The sequence below is a fragment of the Polypterus senegalus genome, unplaced genomic scaffold, assembly GCF_016835505.1.
Source record: "Polypterus senegalus isolate Bchr_013 unplaced genomic scaffold, ASM1683550v1 scaffold_4054, whole genome shotgun sequence".
Lineage (NCBI taxonomy): Eukaryota > Metazoa > Chordata > Cladistia > Polypteriformes > Polypteridae > Polypterus > Polypterus senegalus.
Window position 1 is genome coordinate 8,293 of NW_024380189.1, and position 15,378 is coordinate 23,670.

General features: G+C 39.5%; 1 long non-coding RNA gene across 1 annotated transcript; it reads right to left on the reverse strand.

The window, feature by feature from the left end:
* Positions 1-308: 308 nt before the first annotated feature.
* On the reverse strand, positions 309-1,738 carry LOC120520105. The gene is made up of 3 exons (XR_005631765.1): positions 1,546-1,738; positions 1,119-1,400; positions 309-915 (listed from the first exon to the last, which is right to left on the reverse strand). It is a non-coding gene; the product is annotated as an uncharacterized LOC120520105 (long non-coding RNA).
* Between the last annotated feature and the right edge of the window lie 13,640 nt (positions 1,739-15,378).

Consider the following 15,378-nt stretch of genomic DNA (forward strand, 5'->3'; position numbering starts at 1 on the left):
AAATCAAGCACTGCTCTCAAATCAAAAACAAAGTGATCAAAATGATATCCACTATCAAGCAGTCAGTAAACAATACAACAAAAAACAGAAAACACATTGTTCAAAACATATAGTTTTTAGGGAGAAGCAAATTTTAATCTCAATGTTTTGGGCCCTACAATGTGTTCATAGTACAGTAAACAGCATACAATGCACTGTACTACAGTATACAATACTAAAAGGCACAAAAATCATGACAATTTGCTTCTTCTTGTCTTTGGGCTGGGTTAGGCCAGAGCACTCAACATCACAAGCAATATTGTCTCTCCTGATGCAACGGGGGAAGAAGCCTCTTGTGTGCCGTATCCAGCCCTGACATGATTCCTCACCTATATCACCACAAGCTAAATCCATGGCTTGCAGAAGACTTACTCTGGTGTAGGGTTGTCTATTATACACTTTCCATCTCCAAGAGGAGAAAAACTCCTCAATCGGATTCAGGAAAGGCGAGTAAGGATGGAGGTACAAGTTCATAAACTGCTCATTGATGTTAAACCATTCCCTTACCGGAGCAGCTCGGTGGAAACTGACATTGTCCCACACTATCACATAGGTGGGAATGGGATTCTCATTTAGCTCTTGACCCTGATGGTATTGAACCTGCAGCTCAAGTAAAATCTCTCTTAGATTGGCAATAAATCTTAGAAGGTGCTGGGTGTTATATGGCCCGAGTGTAACATGGTGATGTAGAACATCATGGTTGCTAATAGCAGCACAGATTTTGACATTGTCACCTCGTTGACCAGGGACTTCAACAATGGCCCGCTGTCCAATGAAGTTTCGGCCTCTCCGTCTCCTCTTTGTTAGATTGAAGCCTGCTTCATCTACAAAGTTGAAGTCATGGGGTCTGACCAAGGATTCCAAGTCAAATATTGTCTGTGTAGAAATACAATATACTGCATTTAGAATTTTGTAAGTCATACAGAGACAGTGCTATACTGTAGAGAACAATTAAGCCTACTGTATGCACTTCTGATTCACATACATTGTATGTACTGAAGAGTAATGTCATTCACATAGTATGTGTTAGTACTGTAGAAAATCTGGATTACAGTAAATGTTTCTGAATGTACACTTACTTGCACATACCGAGCTCGCAGTTCTTTCACCCTTGTGAGTTGCGCTCAAAGGGTACTTTGTATACTTGTTTCATTCGCATCCTGTTACGATGGAGGACATGGTCAATTGTGGAAATGCTCACACTGTTGATTCCCTGGAAGTGTGTGTTGTCTTGTATCACTCGTTCCTGGATTTCTCTGAGTCGTATTACATTATCTTGAAGGACCATGCCCACTATAATGGCCTCTTGCTTTTGAGTGAATAAAGCTGTCCTTCCACCTGCATGTGGCAGCCTTGCAATTCTACAAAAAGTAGACGTGCAGTTACAACAAATATTCATGCAGTACTATACATACAGTGATGAACTTTACAAATGTCTATTGAAACAGTTGCATATAGTGTAGTACAGGAAATTTGCAATTACAAAAATAGAGTAGTATACTGTACCTGTTCTCTTCTCTGAACGTCCTTACTATGGTGGACACAGAAAATCAAATTGGGTTGCACTCTTAGTCCTGCTTCCCTCATTGTCAGTCCATGGACAAGAACAAGGTCTATGACTGTTGTTCGAATTTCATCAGATATTTCCACTCTTTGTCTCCCTCCTCCTCTTCCTTGCCGCCCTCCTCCTCTTCCTCTTCCTCTCCCTGCCGCGTCACCCACCTCGCATACACACTTGTCCTCTCACATTGTTTCTACCTTCAACAACCTGTTTGCTCTCTGAACTGGCTTATATTGGCTCTGTCACATCATTTGAAACAGGTGACATCAATTTTGAGTAGTTGTGTTCAATCAATGATATGTTTTCTCTAATTGTATTTCAGCGTTGCTACTTGTGTTTACCAGTATGGATGACGTGTGCATTAGAGTGTAGAATGTGTTTTGAGAATGAGAATGTGTTTAGAGCTTTGCTGAAAAGTCTAAGTAAGATCTGCATATTGTGTTTTACCATGTGAAATGGTTTAAGGTATTGACAACAGACTGCACAATTAGCTAAATGAGGTCAGGCAACTGAGAACTTTCTTCATCCAATGGGTTTTAGTGTTTTAGCAATTGAGAAAAACTGTAAGAAGAAATTTAAATCTTTTTAAACTGAGGGAAAATATACCAATGTTGTGATGTAGGATTTTGCATATAACTTGATAAATGTTTTGTATGTCTTTATTTATAATTTAGGCAAACCAAGTGGTGAGAGGTATTCATGTTTGCCTTCCCCCATCCCCCTTTTTACGACTGTCTCTTTGTAATTTTATGACAGGATTTGGGGGGATGTGTCTAAACCAGTTTGATCTCCCTCACAAAGCCAGGTTAGTGTAACATATGGTCATGGGGGGGTTGAGGTGTTAAATGTACTATTTCTCTCATTGGTCTGAGATATGGCTGTTTGGAATTGGCTAGTCTCAGAGGCCTTTAAGTACCATGATGTCCTATTGGTTCTAGGAATTGGAGAGAACATCTATAAATGTACTTGCTCAACCACATTCTCTCTCTGACTGACTCACATATGATGAAGAAGCATCTCTCTTGCTAACCTGTGAGGATGAAGACCACACAATGAAGAGCACAGCTCAGCAGCCATATTGAACAGACATGTGGCTGAAAGCTGAGCACCAACGATGCCTTAACTAGAGCCATTTTAAGTAACTGCAAGTCTGTGTGCCGCCTGAATTACACACCACCATTTAATCAGGTTGTATGGTTGCCAATATTCAAATGTACTTTGCATTTTGTTATTATTTATGAATATTATCAGTAATACATTATTTTATGTGTAACTTAACTCCTGCTTGTCTTTTTACTACATCTAATTGCCTGAGGTTATATATTACTCTACCAAGATAAAACAATTGGCGTGTGGCAGGATTTTGGGGTAACCAAGTTTTGCACCCTGTTTGCAATACTGTTTTGATGTATGTGTTTGTTTATGTATGTGAATTTTAGGGCACCCAGTGTACAAATGCGGTGGAAGTAAAACTTTGTTTGGTTGCTGAATTGAAAATAACCAACAAGGTGTAGAGACTTCATGTGTGTCACAAGGACACCCGCATGTTTGTTAGTACTGGTGGTAGTGAGTCCCTAATTAAAGTGCTAGGGAGTGGTGAAAGATGCATGCGTCATTCATATGGCATTTAAGTGGTTAAAGTGCTAGGGAGTGATGGGACATGCATTCGTCATTCATACAGTACTTATTCGTTTAGAATATTTGTGTATGTACGTGTATGTTTGCTTACAGGGGCAAAAGTAGGCCAACCCATAACGAATTTGGCAAATTGTATTAGAGTAAATTGTAGACTTAGAAATGCCTAAGTTCATTTTAAAGTCAGCCATCTTCCAGTGGAGTGGCAGAAGGAAGCAGGCTAAAGCTAGGAAACCTGTAGTTCAGGTAGAGAAAGCAGAAGCTGAGCTGAGTGTGCCACAAAATGGAAGGGGGCTGGAAGGATTAAAAGCAAGAAAACAGAGATCAGGTTTAAAGAAGACAGCTGCTGTTATAAGAGGTTTACTATCTTGTATTATTGGTAATAAGGAAGATCATGATGAGGAAGAAAATAGCAAAGTGAAAGAAAGTAAAAGTTATGGAATGTTGAGTGAGAGTTTTGAAAGATGTAACAGTTGGTGTGATAATTGTGAAGTGTTAGCATGTAGAACACCCACTGCTGAAGTGGAAAGCGCAGAAAGCAAGGGAAACAAAGAGAGAAAACCACCCATGGTAAAAGTTAGGGCAATAGTAACCAGATCGGACTGGAACCCTAAAACATGGGTGGGTGACTTACATGAGACAGATAAAGAGTGGGAATGTGAGTGTGAGGAAAAGGAGAGAGATGAAAGGAAGGGAAAACAGCAAGGGTGTTTTCTTCCTTTATTCTCCACTGCACCACAATCTCCAAGTAATTCTGAGGTCTGTCCAGTATTTAAAGAGCATGCTACACTGATAGGTATTTCACCACTGTTAGGAAAGGTAACCAGTGCTGCATTGAAATTTGATTTAGGACAAAGAGAAGCAAAGGGAGAAGAAAGAGAAGCAAAGGGAGAAGAAGAAAGAAGAAGAGGAATGGACGAAGACGGCCCTGGTCGTCAGAAAGGCATCATGAACACCGACTGCTAAATCAAACGCCTCCCTGGGACCATTACCCCCGCCAGGATTTAATTCAGGGGTGCATAAAGAGATTTTTTCTTTCTACGCTCCCCCAACAAAAACTTTTTGTATATGTATGTGCCCATTAAATACCTGCCAATACAGTCGCTATCTCTGAACAGTACAGAGCAGTCAGTTTTTGCATAGATAGATTAACCACTTAAGGCATGACCTAATTTTTAATTTTCTGACAAAAAATCATCGACTTTTTTGTTATCATATGATCACTGGAATATAGTTAAAAATGTTATTGATGTATTCAGTGGCATAGGTAGTGCTTTTTCCTTAAGTTTTTAATGTAATTTTGTAAGCACTTACATACAGCTAGACCTCTTTTACGCGGTTAATAGTTCGATTTCTGGGAGAACAGTACACTTTAGAGAAAAATATTTCAAATAAAAATTGTAGACATTGATAAGTTCTACAACTTTTATGATAAATATTTTCTCTAAAACTTGTGCTCTATTCTCCCATAAATCGAACTATACACCGTAAAAAGAGATCTAGCTGTACACTATATACTTGTATGTTGGTAAAATAGATATAATTATTTTTCGGGGTTTTAAAGTATTAGTGGCGTAGAAAGAAGGGGTTGGGGGAATTATAAATTTTAAAAAAAGTTTACATTTTTTTTCGCATTTGCATAATTATTTTGAAAATACATTTTGTAGCTATACACCTATACATATAATAACAATACACAAATAATAGCACGCTCTGAATGCAAAATATTATTATTTATGTAATAATTACAAAATAATGAATGCAAATGACAAAAATATACCACTATCGAAGCTTCAAATTATAATTAGATACTACCTTTTGCTTAAGACACGCCCAGTTGTCTTAAGCAAATGCAGTTGATTGGTTACATAATATGTATGCTCTTATATTATAAGAGCAACCACCGTCATACACGACCACGAAAATCGGACAGTATAAGCCGCCGTCGTCTCACACACGACGGCATGCCTTAAGTGGTTAATGTGAGTGTTAAACAAGAGTGTCAAAATAAACAAACGAACGAAAGTATATTCTAAACCGTATGGTTTTTCTCATGGTATAAATATAAAGGTATGTTCATAAGGGAACTAAAATATTATATGACGTTACTGTGAACAAACTTCTATTTTCAGAAAGTTTAAGAAAATTTATTTTAAGAGAAAAAGTATGCGTTCTATATTATTATGAGTGACATAAGACGTTTTTAATTTCAACCAAGAAGCGCAAGATCGATGATTTAGATGATGGTTTACGATACAACTGCAGATCCTATCCGAGTACCAGCACAAGCCACGATCAAACTAGCATTGGATCAGAAAGTACCACTGATGAAACTTCATTGGATGTCAATCCCAATTGCGTCAATATCGGGTTGTACACAAACACCAACTGTCATATTGATGACGAACTTCGTCTGAAGCTGCTGCAGGAATGTTGGACTCCTAGTCAAACGTATGATTTCAAGAAAGATGCAAACCCTGAAGCTAAACGTCTCTTCAGATTGGAATGGCTCAAGACATATCCGTGGTTAGCATATTCAGCCAGTGCAAGAGGACCTTTTTGTCGAGTTTGCGTCTTATTTCGACCTCCAGTTCAACGTGGTCTGCAACAATTTATCCTTTCCCCGTGTCTTAAATTTCACAAATTTCATGAAGTTGCACAATCTCACGCCAATTCCCAATGGCACATCAATGCAATAGCTTCTTCCATCCAGTTTCAGAAAATAATGAAAAAACAACAACTCAGTATTCGTTAAATTCTGGATTCAACATACCACAGAAAAATTGAAGAAAATAGAGACAAGCTTCGGTCAATTACTTCAACAGTTTTATTTATTGCTCAGCATGAGCTTCCTCTTCGGGGAAAAAGTGATCAAGGTTCTGTCTTTACAGATATGTTGCATTTCCGAATTCAATCAGGTGATCAAGTTTTAAAAAATCATTTGGAATCTGGACCAAAATGCGTTATACATATCCCATCAGATTCAAAATGAGCTGATCCAAACCTGTGCAGATATTCTCAAAGAACAGATAATCTGCGAGGTTAAAAAAGCATCCGTTTTTTCTGTGTTGGCTGATGAGACTGCAGATATTAGTGGAACAAAACAACTATCCATTGGTGTGCGATTTTTGCGTTGCAATGAAGGCACGGGGCAGTTGACAGTGTGCGAAGAATTTCTGGGTTATACTCTGTTGACCAAATTGGATGCAGTATCAATCTCAGAAGCAATCCTTCAGTTTCTGAATGATTGTAATTTAGATTTGTCGCGACTTGTCGGTCAAGGTTATGACGGTTGTTCTACGATGGCAGGTAAAGAAGGTGGTGTTCAGAAGCTTATCAGAGACAAGCACCCTAAGGCTTTGTATTTTCATTGTGCCAGTCATATATTGAATCTCGTCATTAATGACTTGAACAATGTCAAAGAAGTTCAAAATGCCAGTGGCACAACTAAAGAAGTAATCAACTTTTTAGAGAGAACTTTACTGACGATCTTTGATTCCTAATATTCCTCTGTTTTGTGAAACACGTTGGTCGGCAAAGTATAAAAGTATCAGAATATTTTCTGAGAACTTTTGGTAATTGTCCAAGCGCTAGAAAAGCTTACAGAGGACAGTCTGAACAAAAACACAAAGGTTAAGGCTCATTTGCTGTTCACTGCTATTACAACTCCAACTTACATTTTGACGCTTTTAGTAATTGCTACTTATTCGGCTAAACTCGAACCTGTGTGCAATCAGTTGCAGCAAGTAAATATGAACATTAAAGATGTAACTGCTCATATAATTCAATTAATAGATGTGCTGCAATCCCATCGAGACAATGTTTCTGAAGAGTTTTCATTGATTTTCAAAAAAGCACAATCGATTTGTGAAGAATTAGACATTGAATTAAAACAGCCACGGTTAAATAAAAGGCAAGTTCACAGATCGAATTTACTTTCTGAAAAGCAGAAGAATATTTTAGGAGGTCCATTTTCATCCCTTATTTGGATTCTATAATATCTTCTCTACAAATTCGGTATTCTTTTACACAAGAGAAAGCATTTTCACTTTTACAACTTCACCCAAAAGAAATGAGTAAATTGGATAAATCATCGTTTTAATAGTTCTGGAAGACATTAACAGTCTGTATGGTGATATTCTTCCAAACTTTATATCTGATGCTACCACATGGTATGAGATGTGGAAAAATAAAAACATTGCAAACGAAATTACCGATTGCATGAGTTTAATTGAAGAGGCTACAAGTTTTATCCGGCTGTTTCCGAGGCACTCAAGATTGGCATGACACTTCCTGCAACAACCTGCAGTATTGAAAGATCTTTTAGCACATTACGGTAGCGTCAAAACTTGGAACCGATCTACAATGAGTGACGATAGATTAAGTGGATTATGTATGCTTAGTGTACACAAAAAAAGAATAAATAATTGTCCAAAATTTATCAACAAAGTTGTAGACAAGTTTGGACAACAAAAAAGAAGGCTTGAGATGCTCTTTTAGAAACAAAGTGAATGATTGTTTATGTATAGTTGTAAAATGTAAACGTCTAATTGTAATTTAAAAATTTAAAATAAAAACTATTTTTTCGTTTTTCTTATTATTGAAAGATTTATTTTTTTTCTCCATTTCCTTTTTTTTCAAAAGCTAGGGGGGTGCACGTGCACCTACTTGCACCTCCCTGCCGGCCCATGCCTGGGACATTCATCCTTGTCATCTGTAACTTTTTTGTAAGCTTTTTCTAAAGACTATATATATTCAGACTTTCCTATCACTACCTATTTTCTAGTATTCTTTGTTCCTGTGGTATTATTATTATTCTTGTAATAAATACCATGCTGCTTTTAACTTTCAATGCTTTGTCTTAATGTCTAGAGTGATTGAAGTAATAAGTTAGATTTCTTTGAGCACCTGGTGACAGCCGGATTTTTGCCATTATTTCTGTGCTGCGAGGTTTATATGGCTGAGAGTGAAGAGCGCTATACTCAACAGAAGGGACAGATACGATAAAGAAGGTATTCTTGGCTGATGAATGGCCTATAGTCAAGAGTGCTGAGTCTTTGTATGTTTAAATGTATTCTTGTAGACCAAAGTAATATTTAGGTCTGAGATATCACTAAAACATCGTATTGTTGTTCGTGCCGAAAATAAGTAATTCTCTTGAAGTGCTGAATGACAGGCTGTTATTCCTATAGCACTTGTGTGGTTCAAAGTGCTAGGGGTTAATCAGCGTGTGTGTGTCATTCATGGAGCACTGTTGTGGTTAGGGTCTGTGTGTGTGTTTATCTATGTGTGTGTGTGTTCATCTTAAAGTGCAACAGTAGACCAACCCGATAACGAACTTGACGAGAACCCTTACCCTTGAGGAAACAGGTAAAAGGGCAAGTGGAGGGAAAATACCACGATAATACATTTTGGCGCTGCGAGCAGGATTTTGGGGTAACCAAGTTTTGCACCCTGTTTGCAATACTGTTTTGATGTATGTGTTTGTTTATGTATGTGAATTTTAGGGCACCCAGTGTACAAATGCGGTGGAAGTAAAACATTGTTTGGTTGCTGAATGGAATATAACCAACAAAGTGTAGAGACTTCATGTGTGTCACAAGGACACCCGCATGTTTGTTAGTACTGGTGGTAGTGAGTCCCTAATTAAAGTGCTAGGGAGTGGTGAAAGATGCATGCGTCATTCATACGGCATTTAAGTGGTTAAAGTGCTAGGGAGTGATGGGACATGCATTCATCATTCATACGGTACTTATTCGTTTAGGATCTTTGTGTATGTATGTGTATGTTTGCTTACAGGGGCAAAAGTAGGCCAACCCATAACGAATTTGGCAAATTGTATTAGAGAAATTGTAGACTTAGAAATGCCTAAGTTCATTTTAAAGTCAGCCATCTTCCAGTGGAGTGGCAGAGGGAAGCAGGCTAAAGCTAGGAAACCTGTAGTTCAGGTAGAGAAAGCAGAAGCTGAGCTGAGTGTGCCACAAAATGGAAGGGGGCTGGAAGGATTAAAAGCAAGAAAACAGAGATCAGGTTTAAAGAAGACAGCTGCTGTTATAAGAGGTTTACTAGCTTGTATTATTGGTAATAAGGAAGATCATGATAAGGAAGAAAATAGCAAAGTGAATGAAAGTGAAAGTTGTGGAATGTTGAGTGAGAGTTTTGAAAGATGTAACAGTTGGTGTGATAATTGTGAAGTGTTAGCATGTAGAACATCCGCTGCTAAAGTAGAAAGCAGTGAAAGAAGTGGAAAAAGAGAAAACCACCCATGGTGAAAGTTAGGGCAATAGTAACCAGATCGGACTGGAACCCTAAAACATGGGTGGGTGACTTACATGAGACAGATGTGTGCTCAGATAAAGAGTGGGAATGTGAGTGTGAGGAAAAGGAGAGATGAAAGGAAGGGAAAACAGCAATGGTGGTACCATCCATTATTCTTTACTGCACCACTATCTCCAGTAATTCTGAGGCCTGTCCAGTATTTAAAGAGCATGCTACACTGATAGATATTTCACCACTGTTAGGAAAGGTAACCAGTGCTGCATGAAATTGATTTAGGACAAAGAGATCAGATAGAAGGCAGAGAGCTGGTGAGTGTGAATGGCAATTGTTGACTAGAGGGCATGAACTGGATATTGGCTTAAGGATACTGAGTAAAGAAAGTGTGGAATTTAAACAAAGAACAATGGAAATGAAAGGAATTCAAGTGCTTGTGTGTGAAAGGTCTGAATGTGCTAGTGCAAGAATGGCTGAGTTGGAAAGAAAGTGCACCAGTTTAGGAGTTGGTTTGAATGAAACAGGACAAGCCAAAGAACAAAGGATGGGGATGGTGCAGCAGGAAGCTCAGCCAGCAAGCCAGGAATGCACAGGGGTGTGAGGGTCCTAACAGCTGTGCTGGGGCCAGCAGTAATTAAAAAACACACACACTTAGGTTCAGTAATTCGAAACCTGACTGACCAGTTGTTCAAAAGACAGCCTATGACTCTCCATGCAATAAAATGGAGAAAAGTGAGCTGGTCTTTAGTAAAGAACACAGGTCAGTTTTAGCAGAAATGCTGGATTTAGAACTTGGGTTCTGGAGAGGCTTCAGTCCACACTTTCAGGTAGTAGTTACCATACAATAAAAAGGACACACAGGCAATGAAAAAAATAGAAGGGTAGTGCAGGAAGACAGGAAAGGAAAATAGTTATTTCTGTTTCAATTTTCTGGCCTTTTGCAATAGTGCTACTTCTATTGTAAGGTTTTATGGACTTTGGTTTGGTGCAGGTAATAAATAGTGAAGGCAATTAGCAGAGTAAAATCCATGCAGGAGATCGGGTTACCATTGGCACATTGGAGTGGCGTGGCACTAGTGCCAAGCTGTTCCAATGAATGCCTGGAAGCAAAGTTTGAGTTTTGGCACCAGGTCGACAGCCAAGAAAATGAGATGGACAGAAACTGCTTTGTCACCTTCCATTTTGCAGACCTGCCTACATAGCAGAATGAAAAAAGAAAGAGGAAACGACAAAGTCAACAAGCAAAGACTAAAGACAAAGACATGAAGAAGAACTGAAGAGACAGCAAGAAAAAGACACTTACTGGGGTTTAAGTGAGTAACAAGTCCACAAGTCATGCAATAATAGGACTAGTCACAATAGCTATAGTTTAAAAGGAAAGGTTTGTTCATTACTGCAGCAAATTTATATTCCAAGGGGTGGAAACTGAACAAACCAGTTAGGAATGCCAAAATAAGGGGATTCATTTTGGGCTCATAAAGTATACATTCTGGGTATTAATTAATTAAGAGGGATAATTAATATAAGAAAAGGTATACTGAGCAAATTGGTGAACTTTTCAGGAAAGCAGGTGCAGCTGGTACATTTGCAAGTCATATGGGCTCCGATGTTTAGATATAGTCTAATTGGGAAAATATGGAAGCCCTGCTGAGATTGTCGGCTATGGTGCAGGCACAGGACCAGTGGGCCAATTCTGAACCGAGGTGTTTAGCACAATGAGTATGCATATGGTGAGCAAACAACTCTAGGGGTGGCCTACGGGGGGAATGATGAGAGTTGCAAAGCTTTGATGTCTCATGGTGGTGATGCCAGCCTATACTGGTAAAGGCTGATGGCAGTCAAGAGTTGCACCATGGGTAGGAAAGCACAAGAGGCAACTAAGTCAACCCCAAATGTGTGCAGAGGGGCCACAAATGTTGGTTTGTGAACAGTTTATGCAGTGGCACATGGGCTGTCACTTGGGCAGAAGTGGTTGTACTGGCACCTGTGGCATGTTACCTTTCAAATTTTGATGTTAATTGTACAGCTGCATATGCTTAAACAGATAGTTTGGGACAGGGGTCTAATTAGCAGTTAGACAGAGAACAAGTACAGATTAAAATTCACACAATAGACTCAATTGTAGTGGGCTAGTTTAGTGGAAGGTGTGGACTTGTCTCATTTTGAACCACCAGATCTGATGACATATGAGACTGCAGAAAGAGTTGACAAGCTGGAGCAGATACAAGTCATCAGGAGCGCTTCCAAGTTCTTCAGATTGTCTTTGAAATAAAGAAGATATGTAATGGACAAATGGTCACGGACAACTTTTAACACTGGGAGAGCAAATACTGCCAATCAATGCACAAGTTATGCATCAGACTCTTGAAACAATTTAAAGACATTGTTTATAAAGACATTGTACAAAACATTCATCGGGGTGGAGTGTTGTGATGTGAGATTTTACATATAACTTGATAAATGTTTTGTATGTCTTTATTTATAATTTAGGCAAACCAAGTGGTGAGAGGTATTCGTGTTTGCCTTCCCCCATCCCCCTTTTTACGACTGTCTCTTTGTAATTTTATGACAGGATTTGGGGGGATGTGTCTTAAACCAGTTTGATTTCCCACACAAAGCCAGGTTAGCTTAACATATGGTCTTGGGGGGGTTGAGGTGTTAAATGTACTATTTCTCCCATTGGTCTGAGGTATGGCTGTTTGGAATTGGCTTGTCTCAGAGGCCTTCAAGTACCATGATGTCCTATTGGTTCTAGGAATTGGAGAGAACATCTATAAATGTACTTGCTCAACCACATTCTCTCTCTCTCTGACTCACATACGATGAAGAAGCATCTCTCTTGCTAACCTGTGATGATGAAGACAACACAATGAAGAGCACAGCTCAGCAGCCATATTGAACAGACATGTGGCTGAAAGCTGAGCACCAACGATGCCTTAACTAGAGACATTTTAAGTAACTGCAAGTCTGTGTGCCACCTGAATTACACATCACCATTTTATCAGGTTGTATGGTTGCCAATATTCAAATGTACTTTGCATTTTGTTATTATTTATGAATATTATCAGTAATACATTATTTTATGTGTAACTTAACTCCTGCTTGTCTTTTACTACATCTAATTGCCTGAGGTTATAGATATAGAAGGGAAGGTGGGGATAAGTTATATACAGTGGTAAGTCTGTGAGATTAGGCATTCTAAGGCTACATATTAATACAATAGGGGAAAGTAGAGCAATATATATTACTCTACCAAGATAAAACAACCAATAATTATTTGTTAAGGGTCTCTTTGTATACCACATTGTGAGTTCGGCCCTCCGGTTGTAACATGACCAAGCTGTGCGCTGATCTTACTCTTAAGCATGCAACGTACAGTTGGCCATGTGAACAGTAATCTTGTTTCAAATCTCACAGCTTGGATTGCTGCTGTCATAATCGGTTTGAGTTTCATGGTTTGTTTTAATTACGACAGTATTTGCAGGACTTGTGTTGAAGTGACATGCGGCATCTGTCAAGCGTTGTAAGCATACAACCGGTTTCATCGATAACTTCACATCCAGCTTTTGAGAGTTGAAACATTCATAAACATCAAAGTGTCCACTACTGAAGTCGTCACCTGTCAATCTAAGATGTTTAAGAGGCATTGGCGGTTGTCGAAAGGTGTAAAATATTTGGCTATTTCGGTACACTTGAAAGTGACAACCGAACAATTCACATGCAGCCATCAACTCACATGCAGAACCATAGGTGAAGGGCTTAAGCATTTCACTCTTCTAGTGCTCCTGTGTAGTCTAATTATCTCCTGTACCGTCATCAGTCCACACCTTAAACCTGTCCCAGTCATTCAATACATAAGACACAATGTTCCTCCGGATATCAAGAGTGAGCCTGATATGGCCGTGCAATATGTAACAAAGAGAATGGAAAAGGTAGGTGCCATCTCCGGGCATGGAAATTACTCGGTAAGTGACAGTTCTTTGATCGATGGTTATCACCTTGATAGACATGTTAATGGGGTATGGTTGGAATGACAAAGGAAATGGGTACCTGATCAATGTAAAGTAAGTCTAAAATACCTACACAATTACTATAATCATAATAAATGAACAATAAAACAGAGGAGAAGCCGGGGATTAAATAAAAAGGCTGTAGTTATCAGCAGGGAGATGTGAATCCTGTGGCGAAGCAAGGAGGGAATGTAGAGACTGGGCGGCGGGCAGCCAACAACGTGGGAGGCGTTTGGATGGGGGAACCCAGTGCCGCCTCACACGGTAACCGAGCTGCAAGCTATGGACGTATATATGTACGTAAGTAGGATTCAGTTAGCGTTGGGAACCCGCATATCAAATTTCTTGAAGATGGGCCCATAAGTAACAAAGACTGTTGAAAAGTTCAATATGGCGGCCGACAGTGGCATCATACCACCGAAATAAGTACCAAATTTCAGCGTTCTATCTACGGAAGTTGGAGAATTAGTGACGTTCGAAAGTTCAATATGGTGGCTAAAAGTAGCGTCATACCACCGAAATAAGTACATACATTGGTTTTGGTTAGCGCAGGGAAGCCACCTACCAAATTCCGTGAAGATGAGGCCATAAATAAGAAAGTTCAACATGGAGGACGTTGTTGACCATTATGACCGTTACGCATAGAATTTCGAAATGACACCTGCTTAACTTTTGTAAGCAAGCTGTAAGGAATGAGCATGCCAAATTTCAGCCTTCTACCTACACAGGAAGTTGGAGAATTAGTGACATTTGGAAAATTCAATATGTCGGCCGACAGTGGCGTCATACCACCAAAATAAGTACATACATCGGTTTTGGTTAGCGCAGGGAAGCCACCTACCAAATTTCATGAAGATGGGGTCAGCCTTCTACCTACGGGACGTTGGAAAATTAGTGGCGTTGGAAAGTTCAATATGGCGGCTGACAGTGGCATCATATCATCGAAATAAGTACGTACATCGGTTTCGGTTAGCGCAGGGAAGCCGCCTACCAGATTTCGTGAAGATGGGGCCATATATAAGAAAGTTCAACATGGCAGACATTGTCGACCGTTATGACCGTTACGTGTAGAATTTCGAAATGAAACCTGCTTAACTTTTGTAAGTAAGCTGTAAGGAATAAGCCTGCCAAATTTCAGCCTTCCACCTACACAGGAAGTTGGAGAATTAGTGATGAGTCAGTAAGTGAGTCAGTCAGTCAGTGAGTGAGTGAGGGCTTTGCCTTTTATTAGTATAGATTTTAATTTGACTGGTGACTTTTTCCAAATACAATTGTTGCATTTTTGTTTTGTTTTTTTTTTCTTCTTAATATTAGCCCAGCCAGGTGAAGTGACTTGCTCAGACTCTCCCGTGTCAGCATTTGAACCCACAGCCTCAGGTTTTGAAGCTTAAAGCCTTAACCACTACACCAAATTACCTGCTTAGATGTCCAGGAGAAGTGATGTCAACCTCGGTGTCTTAAACCTGACCTAAGGAAATAGACAGAAGCATCATCAGCTTGTGCGGGTCACCTCTGAGGGGCTGTTCATTATGGATGATCTTTGGAAGTTGTGCAGGGGACCCCAGCCATTACTGTATGAGAAACTCTTAAACGAGAACATCTTTTTTGCTACTTGTGACCCCTTTTGACATTTTGTGATTGTGTGGGCAGCTCTAGAGTGGGGTCTCCAAATGGACAGATGGAGATGTTAGGAGTTTCTGCACAGTTTAGACTTTATGCTGGTCTTGTCCTTCCCTGCTGCTCTTCTTTGACCAGCAGGACACTGTGGTGACAGGCTGACTATTGTGTAATTGGTCAGGCCTTGTGCTTTTGGACCAATCAGAGCTCAGCATGACTTCTGTTCTTGAACCTTCTGCCATC